Below are 14,473 nucleotides of genomic sequence, written 5' to 3'. Positions count from 1 at the left end.
AAAAAAAAAAAAATTAAAGTGTAATCTAATGGCTTTACGCACTCGTTAGCTTTACCTGCTAGTTTGTACCTCACTTGTAAGTGCATTCATATGAGACTGACACCCATGCTAATACTAATCTCAACAGGAAATGATCTTTGACCAATGGCAGAACACTTTCACTCACCTTGTTGCTCTGTTGCGGAAGTACATGACAAAAGTGTACATTTCTTCACATATATTACATTGTGCTTTACTTCAGTGTACAGTGGCTGGAAAAAAATAATAAAAGCATTGCTTTCTGCAAAATGATCATAAATGAATTCTATAAGTAAGTATAAATAAGTATAAAAACCCAACAAATTGGTTTATATTAGTGCCTTAATTGATAGGCAACAAGGTTTTTGTCATGTTGAGATAACAATTTCATTTGTGCCATTTCCCCGTGTGTCTGTAACAACTAATGAAAGATTAAAAATGTTTTTAATAAAAAACACAATTAAATCTGAAACAGATTATAATTGGAAGTATGGTAGCATTAGACATTAGTGGTTAGGGAAAGAGACAGTCTCCTTATGAATATGTATGCTGAGATCCCCATCAAAACAAAACTGACAAATGAATACTCTTTTTCTTCTATTCAATTTTAAAAAACAATCTGAAAAGAATTAAATTATCAAAATGCACTCTACACTGTTTGTTACGAGGCTCTGTATTCATAACACGTTTATTGAATGTGTAAATTAATTACAAGATCAGGTAATGATGATCTCTCTGCTGAGGATAGGCGATAATTTGGCTGTAGGAGTTTTGTGGATTTGCAAAAGGTCCATTTCAGTAAATGAGGTGAGGGTATCCATTTTTGGTTTAATGAAGACATTCCTTTCCAGAAACTGGATTTAAATGGTCTACACAGGAGAGAGGTTAAGAAATAACAACTTACCAACACGCTTAGCAAATTGCATCTCTCTCACACACTCACACACACTCACACTCACACCCACACACACCCACACCCACACACACATGCGCACACACACACACACACACACACACACACACACACACACACACACACACACACACACACACACACACACGCACGCACACACACATGCTATAGCATATAAGCATATACTTATACATATATTGAAAGCTAGAGCCTTTCAGTCGAATAGACACATCTGGCATTGCAAGCATAGTCACAATGAGGGTAACAAGCTTGACTTATTTATTTCCAGACCTTGGCTCAGGTACTATATGGACGGACCCACACACACACACACACACACGCATACACACAGGAATAGAGCCAGAACTGGGACGGATCAAAAGCAACGTCTTTCCTTTGTGCACACACACACGGCATCATTTAAACTGGCATGCGTGCTGTAATATTGCAGCCGCCAGCAATGGTTTAATGACGACCGAAAAAAAAAAGAGGAGTAGTGACAAGAAGCAACCAGCATTGCCAACTGGTAATGCAATCATTAAACGCGGGGAAATTTAGAGACCAGGGGCCTGATTTTAGAGAGACCGTTGCCTTGAGTTTAAAGAGACCATGTGCCTGATTTTAGAGAGACCACTGCCTTGATTTTAGAGAGAAAATGGCAATGATTTTAGAAAGACCATTGCCTTGATTTTAAAGAGACCATGTGCCTGATTTTAGAGAGACAATGGCAATGATTTTAGAGAGACCCGGGGACTGATTTTGATGGTTCAAAAATACTGCATACTGTGCTGTGCACAGCTCCTTATCTGTGCCTAAGCTGTGTACAACTCCTGCACCGTGTGCTCCCTACCTGTTGCAGTTAAGGTGACAGATACCTTTGTCATCCATTGTCAAAGATGACACCACCAGGTCATTTCATAGCATGGCGGGATTGAATGACAATCAGCTGTCAGTTCCGGTCTTTGTGCGGATGGACTGTACCCATGTCCACCTGAATCTACCATCAGTCTAAGGTTTCATCTCTGTCAGCCCTCTGGAGGTCTATTCAGTCTGCAAGTGGATTGCAATTCCCACCATACTATTGTAAACAGCCTTGAGCACTTACTGTCCTTCAATCACTGCACTACATAGGGACTACGACACAATTACAGTGGTCTTTCAGTAGTCACCTGCCAGACTTGTTGTGTAATTGAGCATACCAGATCATACCAGAGTGACCTGCACTGTAGGAAACATACAGAAAGTAACCAAAATAACTCCCTTTGTCAAATTCCCAGCTCTTACCCTGGAAACCTGAACCAATGAGATGTGAAAGGTCAGTAATCTGGCTCGCTTCCGCCGTGAAGACACCGGAAACGCAGAGCGTGGCGAGCTTGTGAAGGCTGACAGCGTCTGTCTGCCGGGACCACTGTTTCCCTCTCCTCGGATTCCCCAGCTGCCAGATGGTGTCAGCACCGCGCTCCGGTCAGAGCTCCTCCGTCAGGTGGTCAGCGAGTGGCGGGCTTGATCTCTGAGGCGCTGGACCACTGTCAATGGCTGTGTCACCCTTCTGTGCCTCCGGTGGGAGCCAGACCCCCTCCCACCCTTACCACCCCCCCACTCCCGGCTCCTCAATTCCTAAATGCCACTTGTCAAAGTCATGGCCCACTTCAGCTAAACCCACAGAGACCTGGCTCCAGAAGTAGTATGAGTGCTATAAAGTTAAAGCAGCAAACTTACATGTATAGCACCCAGTTTCTGATGGCTTCTTTGACTTATTTCAGCAGGAGGAAAATACCGAATTAATTTCAGGCCACGTCACATGCGATTACCAAGCACACACCCAAATAAGACTTCGAAAAGTTTGTGACGATGATGATAGTCGTTTGAAAAAAAACTGTACAAAAGGCAGTCTGAAATGCACAGGGCCACAGTATTACTTGAAATGTGTCAGACTGCGCAAATTACCTCTTTGTCATTTAGGCTGCTGACTAAGTTAAGAGAAAGACTGTCAACACAGCGTGTGCTTTTTTAAACATATCCATTTATAGAACTTGTTATTTGACTAAGGAAATTCGGTTTAAGTGCCCTCCGCCAAGGACACCACAGCAGTGCCCCAGATAAGATTGGAACCTGCAAACCTCAGATTACAGTTCCCCAGGCTTAGGTCACTATGGTCACGGCCAAATGTCACCGGTCAGGTAAGTCTGACATCACTGACGACAGCCACATTGATTTTTCTATGAGAGCATGTTTTCGTCCTCTCACACTCAATCAAACCACTCCCCTCGCAACCCTGTTGATCCGTTTCAGTGCAAGCATACCTCCCGGTCTCCAGAGTCACATTGTCTGTCACCACGATCACCACAAAGTGGCAGTCAATATCAAGCTGCTGTTGTCACATCGCTCCTCATATCACTCACGCTAACACGCTAAAAAGGGCCCCTCTTGGTTGCCACGTCGGTGTTGCTGTCAATACCGTTATTGCCACCCCACCCCACCCTCTGCCAACTGTCACCGCATCGGTCCTTTTCACCTCACTACCGCGGCTGGCTGCTGGCATGTCCACAATCTCTCTGCCTGTCAGTATCAGTGAGCCCATTCAGCTATGAATATAAAACCTGGTATCTGCCGTTTTAATCACTCTAAATCGGTCGCTGCCAAAGAGGGTGAATCTAGGTCAGCCATGCCTCCTGTTGGCTGGATGATTTCACCCCCACCTCAGGTGAATTCCACTGAATATCCCCTGGTGGATATCAGCTGTGTTCACATGACCAAGCTGTTGAAATTGTGCAGCATATATCAGATGGTTTCCCTTTTTTGTGCTATCATAAAGCACAGTATAAGCAGAACTGCTACATCCTTACCATTGCCACAGGGGCTGTGTCATCTGCTCCTTGGACTAAATGCCTTAGCCTATAATTTATGTTTAAGCATTATTTTTTCTTCATAAGTAAGTTTAGCAGTCACTAAAATTATCATAAAAAATTGATCTGTAGTAAAAGAAAGAAAGAAAGAAGAGCAATGGGGGGGGGGGGGGGGGGGTCCCAAGTGGCTCAGTGGAAAGGTGCTTGCATTGAGTGCAGGCTGAGCCCTATAACCTGGGCTCGAAACTGGCCATGTCGTTTGCAGACAATGACCGGTGTCCCACAGCAGCCGAACAAATTTGCTTTGCTTATTCTTCCAGGGCTGTGCTTGTCAGCTTGTACCTCTCTAAGGCACAGTGGGACTTCTACTGTTGCTGGGATGATGTCATTGGAGTAGCACCGATCCTCCAATGAGAACCAGCTCCACTGTAGCGCACCGCGTGACTTGTAGTGGAAATAATAGTCAACACCTGTGTGTGAGCGTACAGATAGATTGCATTTATGTGGCCTCAACACTCCTACAAGAGTGCAGACGTTGTCACAGTGAGACGAGCCTAGCATGTACAATTAGCGATTCCAAAGTAGGGTTGCACAGAGGAGAGGAAACATTAACAAGCATCATTTGCATTTCTTTGTAAGGTAAAACTAAGGACAAAAGCTGACAGAATCCAAGGATGTGTCTCTGTCCAGCTGTGGGCGCGGATGGCTTTGTCTCTGTGGCCAGCTGTGTGCAGGCTTCTCACGCACTGTCGTCATCGATCAATGTCACCGTCCCATTTGCAATGCGTTGCATGTCTGAACTGCTAATAAAGACACAGACGGCAATGATCTCTCCGGCAATGTGAAAGGAATGGGCCTCTCTCGGTAGAATCTCCTAAAATCACACAGAGCTCGAGTGAAAATTCTCGAGAACTTTGACTCGCTGAGAAAACATCAGCGCCCGTTCAGATCACGTGAATACAGACGAAATTAAACAAAACCGATAGATGAAGTAAATGAATAAATAAACTAAATCGTCTTCCTTGGGCAACTTTCAGGCTTGTTGAAGATCTGAGAAGCCGGTCCCTGTGCCATCAGCCCCCCATTGATTAATTACGGTAATGAGGGAAATTAAGGCCTCCCTCACTGTATGTGTAATCAGCCATTATTTACCGCCCAGAGGGGAATGACTGGAGGGTAAACAACCATGTTTAATTCAATCCTTATATGCCTTTTGTAACAGGGGGACATGGTCGCAGCCTGCCTAGTTCACAGATGGAAGAAACAGCAACACTTAAAGGTGCACGTTTGGGCTAATGATCCTCCCTGCATTGTCTCAGGGCATGAACAGCAAACACAGTCCACAGGGTTCACACCCAAAAGGCGCCGAGTCTGAAACTGCACTTCCTCCTGAATCTACCTTTAGCAGGCTCGCAGAGTCAACCTGGCGCCTAGAATCGAAACCAATATGCTCTCACACTCAGCACACTGTTTGTGCACGGTCCACACACATCAAACCCATTAAAGCGAAAGAAAATGCATTCCATCAGAGTCTGTTAGAAGCAAAAATGACAGCAACAACAAAAAAAAAAATCTTGCGGTGTAGCCAGTTGCGTCTGAATTCCTGCGGCTGAGTGGGTACTTAAAATATCACACCCCTGTGGTGCAAGAAGAAGAAAGAATTCCAGCCTGAAAGACAGACGTTTGAGAGCTGAGGGGAATGAGGAATGCTCTGTGTGAGACGGCGAAGAGCACATTAATGAAACGCTGCCACCACGGAAGGGCCAGAGAGCTCCGCTCTGGGTCCTGCTCACACTTCCTTGGTGTTACTGCAACCTGTCCTCAAGGCTAACGCTAGCGCATGCTAATGTGCGAGAGCTGAGAGCGCAGGAGAGGTGTGTGTCCGATAGCACGTCTCTGATAGCCCGTGCAACCGGAACCACCCAAAGCTGCAGACGGTGTAAAGCTACTCACAGGTCCAGGTCTGACTGGCACTGTATCCAGCCTACACTGGGAATGGTATAGAGATGCCCTAGGTATGGCATAACAGGGGAAATTTGGTGAGAGGACGGAGGTCCCATAAATGCACTGAACCCTTGAAACTGACACCCTCTGAGTCCAGGCTGCAATCCAAAGAGCCTCATTGTCAGTCAAACAGATGAATTATCTGGAGAATTGGAACTGGTGGTGGTGGGGGGGGGGGTTGTACATTAGTTCAGACCCTCTTCATTGAATGATAATGATTAGAAATGATTTCACATCTCAGAGCTTTCCATTGCACTCATCCTACGTCAGATTCAGGTCTGCAGCAAATTCAGTGGTGCTGTGCCTGCTGTCTGGAAAGGCTGTGCGGCGCAGGGCATTTGTTAAAATGTTATCAAGGACAGTAAGGAGTGTACGCAAAGTGACTCTCCTGCCATAGACATATTGACACAAAGAGGCACAATGACTCGCTCAAGGACTGCCTTCTCATCTGGCCAAGCACTACACTGACTCACCCACCCTCCTCACCCATTTCCTCTCACCGCAAATTCAGAGGCAGCGCATACTCTCCTGCTCTACTGACTGCAAATGACCCGCAAACGCCCCCCCGCTCCTCCCCCCCCCGGACCCACGTCCCCACCCTCTCTGGCCTCGTACTGCGCCCTGAGTTTTCATTACCAAAATCAAAGTAATTACCTGAAAAAGCAGTCCTGTAAACATATTCTTTTCATGTCGTTATCCATCTTTAGAGGAAAGAAACCATGCCTCTGTAGACCAGTCTCCCATTGCGAGTGGTAAATGGTAAAGAATAATAATTTGATTCGGTCAAAGTAAGTGTACACATTCAGGACTACAAATTATACCATACATGCTTTGTTTTGGGGGGGTGTCTTGAGTCCCTTTTCTTACACCCCCACGACCCAGAAGACCTTACTTATAGCTTATTTTGCTGTAGGCCTGCTGAGAGGGGCCTTGTTTTTTTTGTTTTGTTTGCTTCTAGGCCCTTTCCACTTGACTGCTCCGTGCGCAGAAAGAAAAATGAGACACCACGCTCCGAATTGCTTGCTTTGATCGCTTCGGGCGGACTTTGCTGAGGGGCAGAGATGAATAAATAAATCAACAAAAATAATGGCAGGATGAATGATTCACCTTGCCGCGGCGTCAATATCCAGGGGGCCAATCTCGCTATCATGTAACGTTAGTTTTTAATCACCACAGCGGTGTTTCCACATAGCCAGTCATGGCAATGCTTGTGTTGCCCTCCTGCGCCCAGCTAGTAAGGCCGTGCCCGACACCGCAGGGCTTTGAAACACTCTGGCCAATGTTGGATCACTGGAGCTATCATAATGGCTCCATTATTGATTGGCAGATTCAGACCCATTGAAGTGATTTATTTGATTGTTTCAAATCAAGCCCATCCTCAATGAGACAATTTGTTCAGATGGTAAATGCCGTGTGCCTGGACGCCCCCCTCTCTTGTCTATCATTGCCTGTTGCAGGGGCCAACCAATAGGGCGGAATCAAAGCCCGGGCCACCTGCTAGAGAGACGCACATGCCAAACAGAGCCTCACGAGGCACCGAAGCCATGCGGAAAACAATTTCACCTGATCGCTTCATTAATGACTGAGCGATATGGACAAATGGAGGCTCTTTGCCCTCCAGCTGGTTCAGATCAGTCGTTGCCGAGGCGATTATCTCGTATCATTCATTGCCTCGCGAAGCCTCACTTTGCCAACTGAGCACCGATGGAAACACCTGGTGCCGGAGCTGGAGAATCTATTGCCTGTCAAGACTCTTGGCTCCTTCCCAGGGAGAATCCACCACCCACGCTGTTTGCCAGCTTGCTGGTTTGATCTGGTTCCTGGATGATGTATTTTATCCATCCAATCACAAACCTTTTTTTGGTTTATCTCAGAGCTGCCATTACTAAAATGTATGGTTTTTTGTTTGATTTTTTTTTTTTCATTTTTGTTTTTGGACCAAACAATTCCTGCAGCTTCTAGTAACAGGAATAAAAATGGTTTCCAATTGGCCAGCAGGAGGGTAGGTTGAAGTTGTGTCTTAATTCCATCCCTTGCCCAGAAAACCTCCATTTCAAAATGTGCTTTAAACAAGTAGTCAGTTGCTCACTATAGGCTTGTTAAGGTGTTTCTGAATAAACTGTCATGAGACAAAGCTGAGCAGACGCTCTGGTTCACTGATACTGAGTCAGCAACCCCAACCACTATGACATCATACTTCACATTCCTTGTGTAAACAAATAGTTAAAATAGTTTTAATACATACATTCGTGTACAACAATGGTTGGTACTTGATGGAGAATGGAATATAAGGCCCACTTCTCATAACAGTCCATTTAGGAGATGCGGCTCATCTCAACCATATCTCTCCCAAACCAAACTCTTTATGTATAATCATCCTCTACCCTACCTTTGTAAAGCTGCTTCTTTTTTGTGATTTATTCTTCAGACAACAAACTCATATGAACACTGAATCAGAATTAAAACACTGAGTGATTAAAATGATTCATATGATGCCAGTGTTAGTAGGATTCTTATTAGGGGTTGTTACACACGCACCCCCCCCCCCCCCCCCCCCCGCCCCACATAACACAGAGAAGGCACTCTAAGAGCAATAGCCTTCTCTTAGCAAGCTAATAGCCATCTCCTGTAACCAATGAAGCAACAATCTTGTCGATTAAAATAAAAAATGCACATTTATCAAAAATGTAACACGTTACCCTAATATATATCATATCTCCCATCACAGCTCATCATTTTGAAAAAGCTTATATCTGAAATCTGAAACATAGTGACATTCATAACCCTCACTGTGCAGCCCAGAGTCAAGCAGCTTACTGGAAAATGAGTAACAATGTCATAGTTGCAGCATATTGCTTTATGTTATGAATTTCCTCTTGCAACAAGATTTTTGGTAATGTGCGCTTGGAAAATGTGGTTTATAAAACTGACAAAATATTAACTAATCTTAACTAAATGTTGATGAATGTTAAAATGCTATTCTTATTGACTAAATGATACTGGCGGACAATAGAAATGTTTCAGGAAACTGTCTGAGATGTTTTATATCATTAGACAATATTTTCATATAGTGAAAGGCATTCGTTTTCTCATCAGGTTGTTGGGAAAAGAGCAATTCTTTCTCATCAAAAAAAGAGCTGTTTGATGGAAACTGATACACATCCACTTCTCTCCACAAACATAATCCTTCAGCCTTCTCTAATGAACAGAAATGCTTTCACATTAATATAATAAGTGATGTAAAGGATATGATTAAGTGATTTTCACTTTCATCTCTTATTATACATACGATCAGTTCTGTCGACATTTGGAACCTCATGACCAAGCTGAATAAAATAGCAGACCCAAAGAATCTGAGGTCAACACTGTAATGTAAGTACAACTCGGCGAGAATTGACAGAAACGGCTACACCTGGACAAAAACATAAAATAAAACGCCCATACCACAGCAACGTCATGGAAAGCATACTGTTACTTACTATACAGGTCAGACGGTTTGTCAGTTCAGCGGGTGAATCGCACAGCTGGTGATATTCTAACTGTTCTCTAGACAAATTTGTTACCAGATGGAAGTGGTCTGCGGTATTTTGACTGCGAGCACCGCTACAGTTTTAGCTTCCGTTTGCGCTGTCCATGGTCCTGAAACCACCCGGCTGCAGTGTTTCCACGATTTTGATGCCAAATATGCACTTATAATACGTTAGTAGCTATAGTACGTGATCGCTTATATGTAAACTTTGGAACAAATAGAATGCATCGTTTACAAAATTATATTTGTTTTATATTTTTTCACAGCTGTATTGGCTACAGAAACAACTAGGTAAACTGTGTGTAGTTCGTGATTCACCGCTCAGATAGAGCGCAATGTGGTCTTCATGAGCATTGCCGGTAGTCTGTGCGTGCAGTGAAAGCGACCCCGGGGTTCAACATTCCTGGTCTACCTACGAGCACTCAAATCGAAGCAGACGCTTCCTTTCTCTCTCTCTCTCTCTCTCTCTCTCTCTCTCTCTCTCACTCACTCTCTCATGTTACTGAAACACGCACAGACATACACCTTATTACATTCTTTACTGTGGATCAATGTGCAGCGTCTACTCAGATAAGCATTGTCAAACGATTGAAAATCAGCACGAAATCGTTCATCCAAAGACCATTTCCCCTGCCAAAAGAAATCGGGTTGTACTTTGAAAGTGCATGCTTTATCGTTTGCTCTGAAACGGCAAGCATTGCTCGGAAATTTGCACATGAAAACAACTGTTTTTCCCCTCATGAAATCCTCTCTGCGAACATCTATCAGAATCTCCACATTCATCAACGTTCCCTAATCTGCTCAGGCTTTTTCATTTCGACGCTTGGAAAAAAACAGCTCGTTAAAATAACGAAATTCATACTGCATCACATTTCTGTAAACCCACACGCTGTATGCATTCTGATGCTTTGTTAAAGCGTGAACGAAACGGAAAGCCAAACAGTTCATTTAAAACGATAGTTATACAAAGACGGGCCATCTTCTCTATGTTAGCACAGCCCTCGTAGCAAAACCGAACTCTGCTGAATCTAGGTAGACTAACATCTGCCGGCAGTGGATAACCGCCTAACAAACATCATGCCTAGCAAGGAAAATAACATTTTCTAGCCTGTATTAATGCATAAGGAAACGCCGTAAATCAGCGCAATCCTGTCCAAGAGCAGGTGGCAGCTTTCAGTGAATGGACTGTGCGCTGTCCATTCAGCTGCAGTTCAGTTTTTAACAATTTGGCAGGCGAGACGAGTGAATTGCGAGAGGTCTGGCAATGCGAACATTAATTTAATTTCATTAAAACATCATTTTACTTAAAAATTACAGTGAGACGCATTACAGTACCTGGCGCGATTGCAGTTCCACAAACGCACGTATGCTCCGCTCCGTGTAATGAATAAGCTGTTTTTTTCTCTCTCTGACAACGCTGAGAGGGAGAGGGAAAGAGAGCGAGAGGGAGAGAGAGAGAGCAAGAGAGAGAGAGAGAGAGAGAGAGCGGGGGGGACAGGGCGAAAGCGTAAAAAGGAGGAGAGAATCAAGTGCTAGCCACTCCCGCTTTGATTGAATTGCTGGTAAAATAATACTAATACTGTTTGCAATTTAGCGATGATAATAATAATAATAATAATAATAATAATAATAATTTGTCTCGTAGTTGTAAAATTAAATGGAAATTTAAATGGATTTTTTCGAGCTGACATTTCAATAAGGAATAGAAAATGAATTATCACCACAACTATTCATTGCTGATTTCTACTTTTATGCCTATTTATCTAGATACCCACGAATCTATCTATCTATCTATTCTGGTAAATGCACTTTGTACGCATGGTAGAGAGTATTATTTGTAGTAACGGCTATCACTGACTTATTTATGTATTGGTTTATTTATATTTCAAAAGATGCCATGCTAGATGTCATGCTGTGCATACCTGCAAATATTGTTCCTTATGGGCTTCATCAGCTACCGATGGCCATTTAAACGTGGCGAACTACATGCGAGAGCGCGTGTGCTCTCCGGTTGAGCTAATGGGAAGATTCATTTTAGCGTGTGTCCACTCTGTTCGCTTTACAGATGTGAGTTATAATCCTAGACTTAAAGCACACGTCTTTTTTGATCTCGGAGCCATAGCTCTGAGCACGCATCATTTCACGGGAAGGACCGTCCGTGCATTGCACACACGCTGGTGCGCACACACTCACACTCAACCGCATTAATGCGTCCACTAAATATTCGTACTTAGCCGCTTAAATATATGTGAAACGTTTTCGCAGAGACAGAGGAAAGGTCTATATTTTCTTCGCTCCTAAAGACTTCCCTTCGTCCTGCCTGCAGTTCATGGATTGCCGTACCCCTCCCGGCCAAGCCTGTATTGGCATGTCGCTGTGATTAACGGTAGAAACTGTGTGCAATAGAACAGTAACCACAGCGCGCGGCGTTATGCTTTATGCTATTTTATTTTCATCATGTGCTGGCGTGTTATAAATGGGACCAGCTTAGGAAACGGGAAAACTAGAATGCGAGGTGGATTCGCCTTCGTGGGCGGTGGAATGCAGTGGTAGTCGTAGTGAAAGAGTGTTAAATTTGATCTCCCTGGGCGAGGGAATAGCAGCGTAACTACACGGCAGCGTCGGACACCGATGTGAAACAGCGATACTGCTTCAGAAAAGGTCAGAGTCTGGTCGAAAAACAACCTAAAACGCCCATAAATAAAAACGGTGTGCCGTACATTCCAAGCAGCAATGAACTTTGACTGAAAAATTCTTTTTTTTTTCTTGGTAAGCCGTAGCTTACAAGACTGTCAGGAAGTAGAAAAGGAGTAAAAGAGACGGACGGCATTAAAAAAAGATATTTCTGCCATGTATCAGTGCTGCAAGCTACTATTGCTAGCTGTTACACATTCGTTTCCCTTTTATGAAAATTTTAGTTGCGCCAGAAATCAACATGGGCACGGCATCTGGCATTTTGAAGTCAGGCATTAACTTGTTGAAAATAAGCATTGAGTCACTCTCTTCTATTATTCATTTAAAGGCACAAGAAAGACACAGCATCCAACCAGATCCCTCTAAAATTTCAACTAGTTTATTTTTGTGGTTGATGTACCAGTAACTTTAAGACCGCATTTGAACCGCATATGCCCTTGCGTTAGCCACAACCCTGGTGTTGATCCAGATGCTAACTTCATTTCTAGCAACACCACTGATGTCCATCTGTTGCTATGTTGAGGATGCATGGCTGATCCAATATCCATCTTCAGTTCATTCCTGAGCTTTTGCAAGAGTTCACCGAAACAGCTGTGCCAGAGAGGAGGCTCCTGATGTGTCTTGATTGGTGCATTACGTGGTGTTTGTCTCGGGGTGACCCTGGCTGACCTATTCTCTGGTAAGACAGTCTTTCACTGTCTGCATGGAGAGGATCATAACCCCTCTCAGCCTCATGAGAAGAGGCTAGCTGCAGAGGGATGATGTGAAAGAAAGCCCATAGATAAGGTCAACATACAAATAACTGCAATGGAGGTGCAGATCGATAGGTCAACAGCCAAATATCTGAACACACACAATGTGGATGCATGTTGTGTGCTGAGAAGGTGAAGACATTTCAAGTGCCTGTTGACCTTTATTTCCTTGGTTCAAAACCCAGGGATTCACCTGGGCATCTATGAATCACTCAGATAAGGTCAGGAGATTGCACCTGTCCTCTGATGGCATTTGGCTCCTGGTGCACTGTGGGACTTGTAGTGTTAAAAAAAAAAATTTGTAGGTGCGTTTGTGTATTGGAAAATTGTATGGACCTCACTCAACGCTCCTGCTTAGGTGCAGTTGTTGTTATTACTGTGGTGAGGAGTGGTGGCATAGGAATAAATGAAGATAAACCTGTTAACTGTATTAATACGGTACGCCACTCTTCAGCGAGGACACAGACAAAGGCCGGCTCTCATGGATGCGGTGCACGCAGGGTGCACATGCACAAAAGCAGGAGAACTGCACAAATGCAGACACGTCATGATCGCCCGCCCCCCTCACGCACATGTCAGAGACAGGGGAAAGATTCAGATCAGCACTGCTGGTGCAGGTGTGGGAACAAAGCAGCCACCTGTCTCTGTGGAGGGACATATTCAGACTGTGGGAGAGGATTGGAAGGCAGGGAATACCTTCTCATCTGCACTTAGCTGCTTGGCAGGCGCTCTCGTCCAGAGCAGCTTACATTGGTTAGATTTTATTTTTACTTGTCGTCCATTTATACAGCGGGATATTCGCTGGGGCATTTGAGGTCAGGTGTCTTGACCAAGGGTAAATCAGCGGGGCGCCGGCAGGGAATCAAGCCAGCAACTTTTGGGTTGCGAGTCCTGCTCCTTACCACTACAGCGCACTGCTGCTCACTGCTGTCCCCACTCCAGTCTGATAGATAACGTGAGTTAAGGGAAGGCGACAGGCTTGAAACACCCCGGACAGAGCGTCTGGGAATGCATAAAGGTCTGAGTGTCACGCTGGCGGAGGTCGGAGAGGATCAGACTAAGACTCTGCCGCGCTTTTGAGACAGACACAGTGACAGACGGCCCCGTGGAAAGAAAATAAGGACAGAAGATGTGGATATGAAAAAACAAAGCAGCGTGGCCTTAAACTATGCATGGAAGGGCGTACAAAGCGCAGGTGGGTTAACCCCAAATCCAGAGGATAATAGCCAAAGAGAAGCAATCACTCCAGATCTGGAGCTTAATAACCAAGGAGAAGTGATCATCCCAGATCCAGAGGATAATAGCCAAAGAGAAGCGATCACCCCAGATCTGGAGCTTAATAGCTAACGAGAAGCTATCACCCCACATACAGAGGATAGTAGCCAATGAGAAGAGAGGAAACTGGGGCTGGCCACAACCAGGGCAAGGTCACAGCTTCCCATGAAGCTGCCTCTGTGTGCGGTCACAGCAGAACTTGTCCCACGCCAGAGCTGGAAATAAACGAAAAGGATGATGGACATTGCAAAGGTGGAGAGCTCAAGGTAGGGGGGTAGCAGGATGTCCATGACTCACAAACCACTTAGAAGCTGCTAAATGTTTTTTTTTTCTTTCTTTCTTGTTGTTTGTTTTTTTTTTCACAAACACTGGAACTGGCTTTAACACTGATAGTGTCCCAGGCATCAAACCTACAAATTCTCATTCTTTCATTTCCTCTCGG

Source organism: Megalops cyprinoides, chromosome 19 (assembly GCF_013368585.1).
Source record: "Megalops cyprinoides isolate fMegCyp1 chromosome 19, fMegCyp1.pri, whole genome shotgun sequence".
In the NCBI taxonomy this organism is placed as follows: Eukaryota; Metazoa; Chordata; class Actinopteri; order Elopiformes; family Megalopidae; genus Megalops; species Megalops cyprinoides.
The sequence above is the reverse complement of the archived record's forward strand: the minus strand, read 5'-3'. Positions refer to the sequence as shown.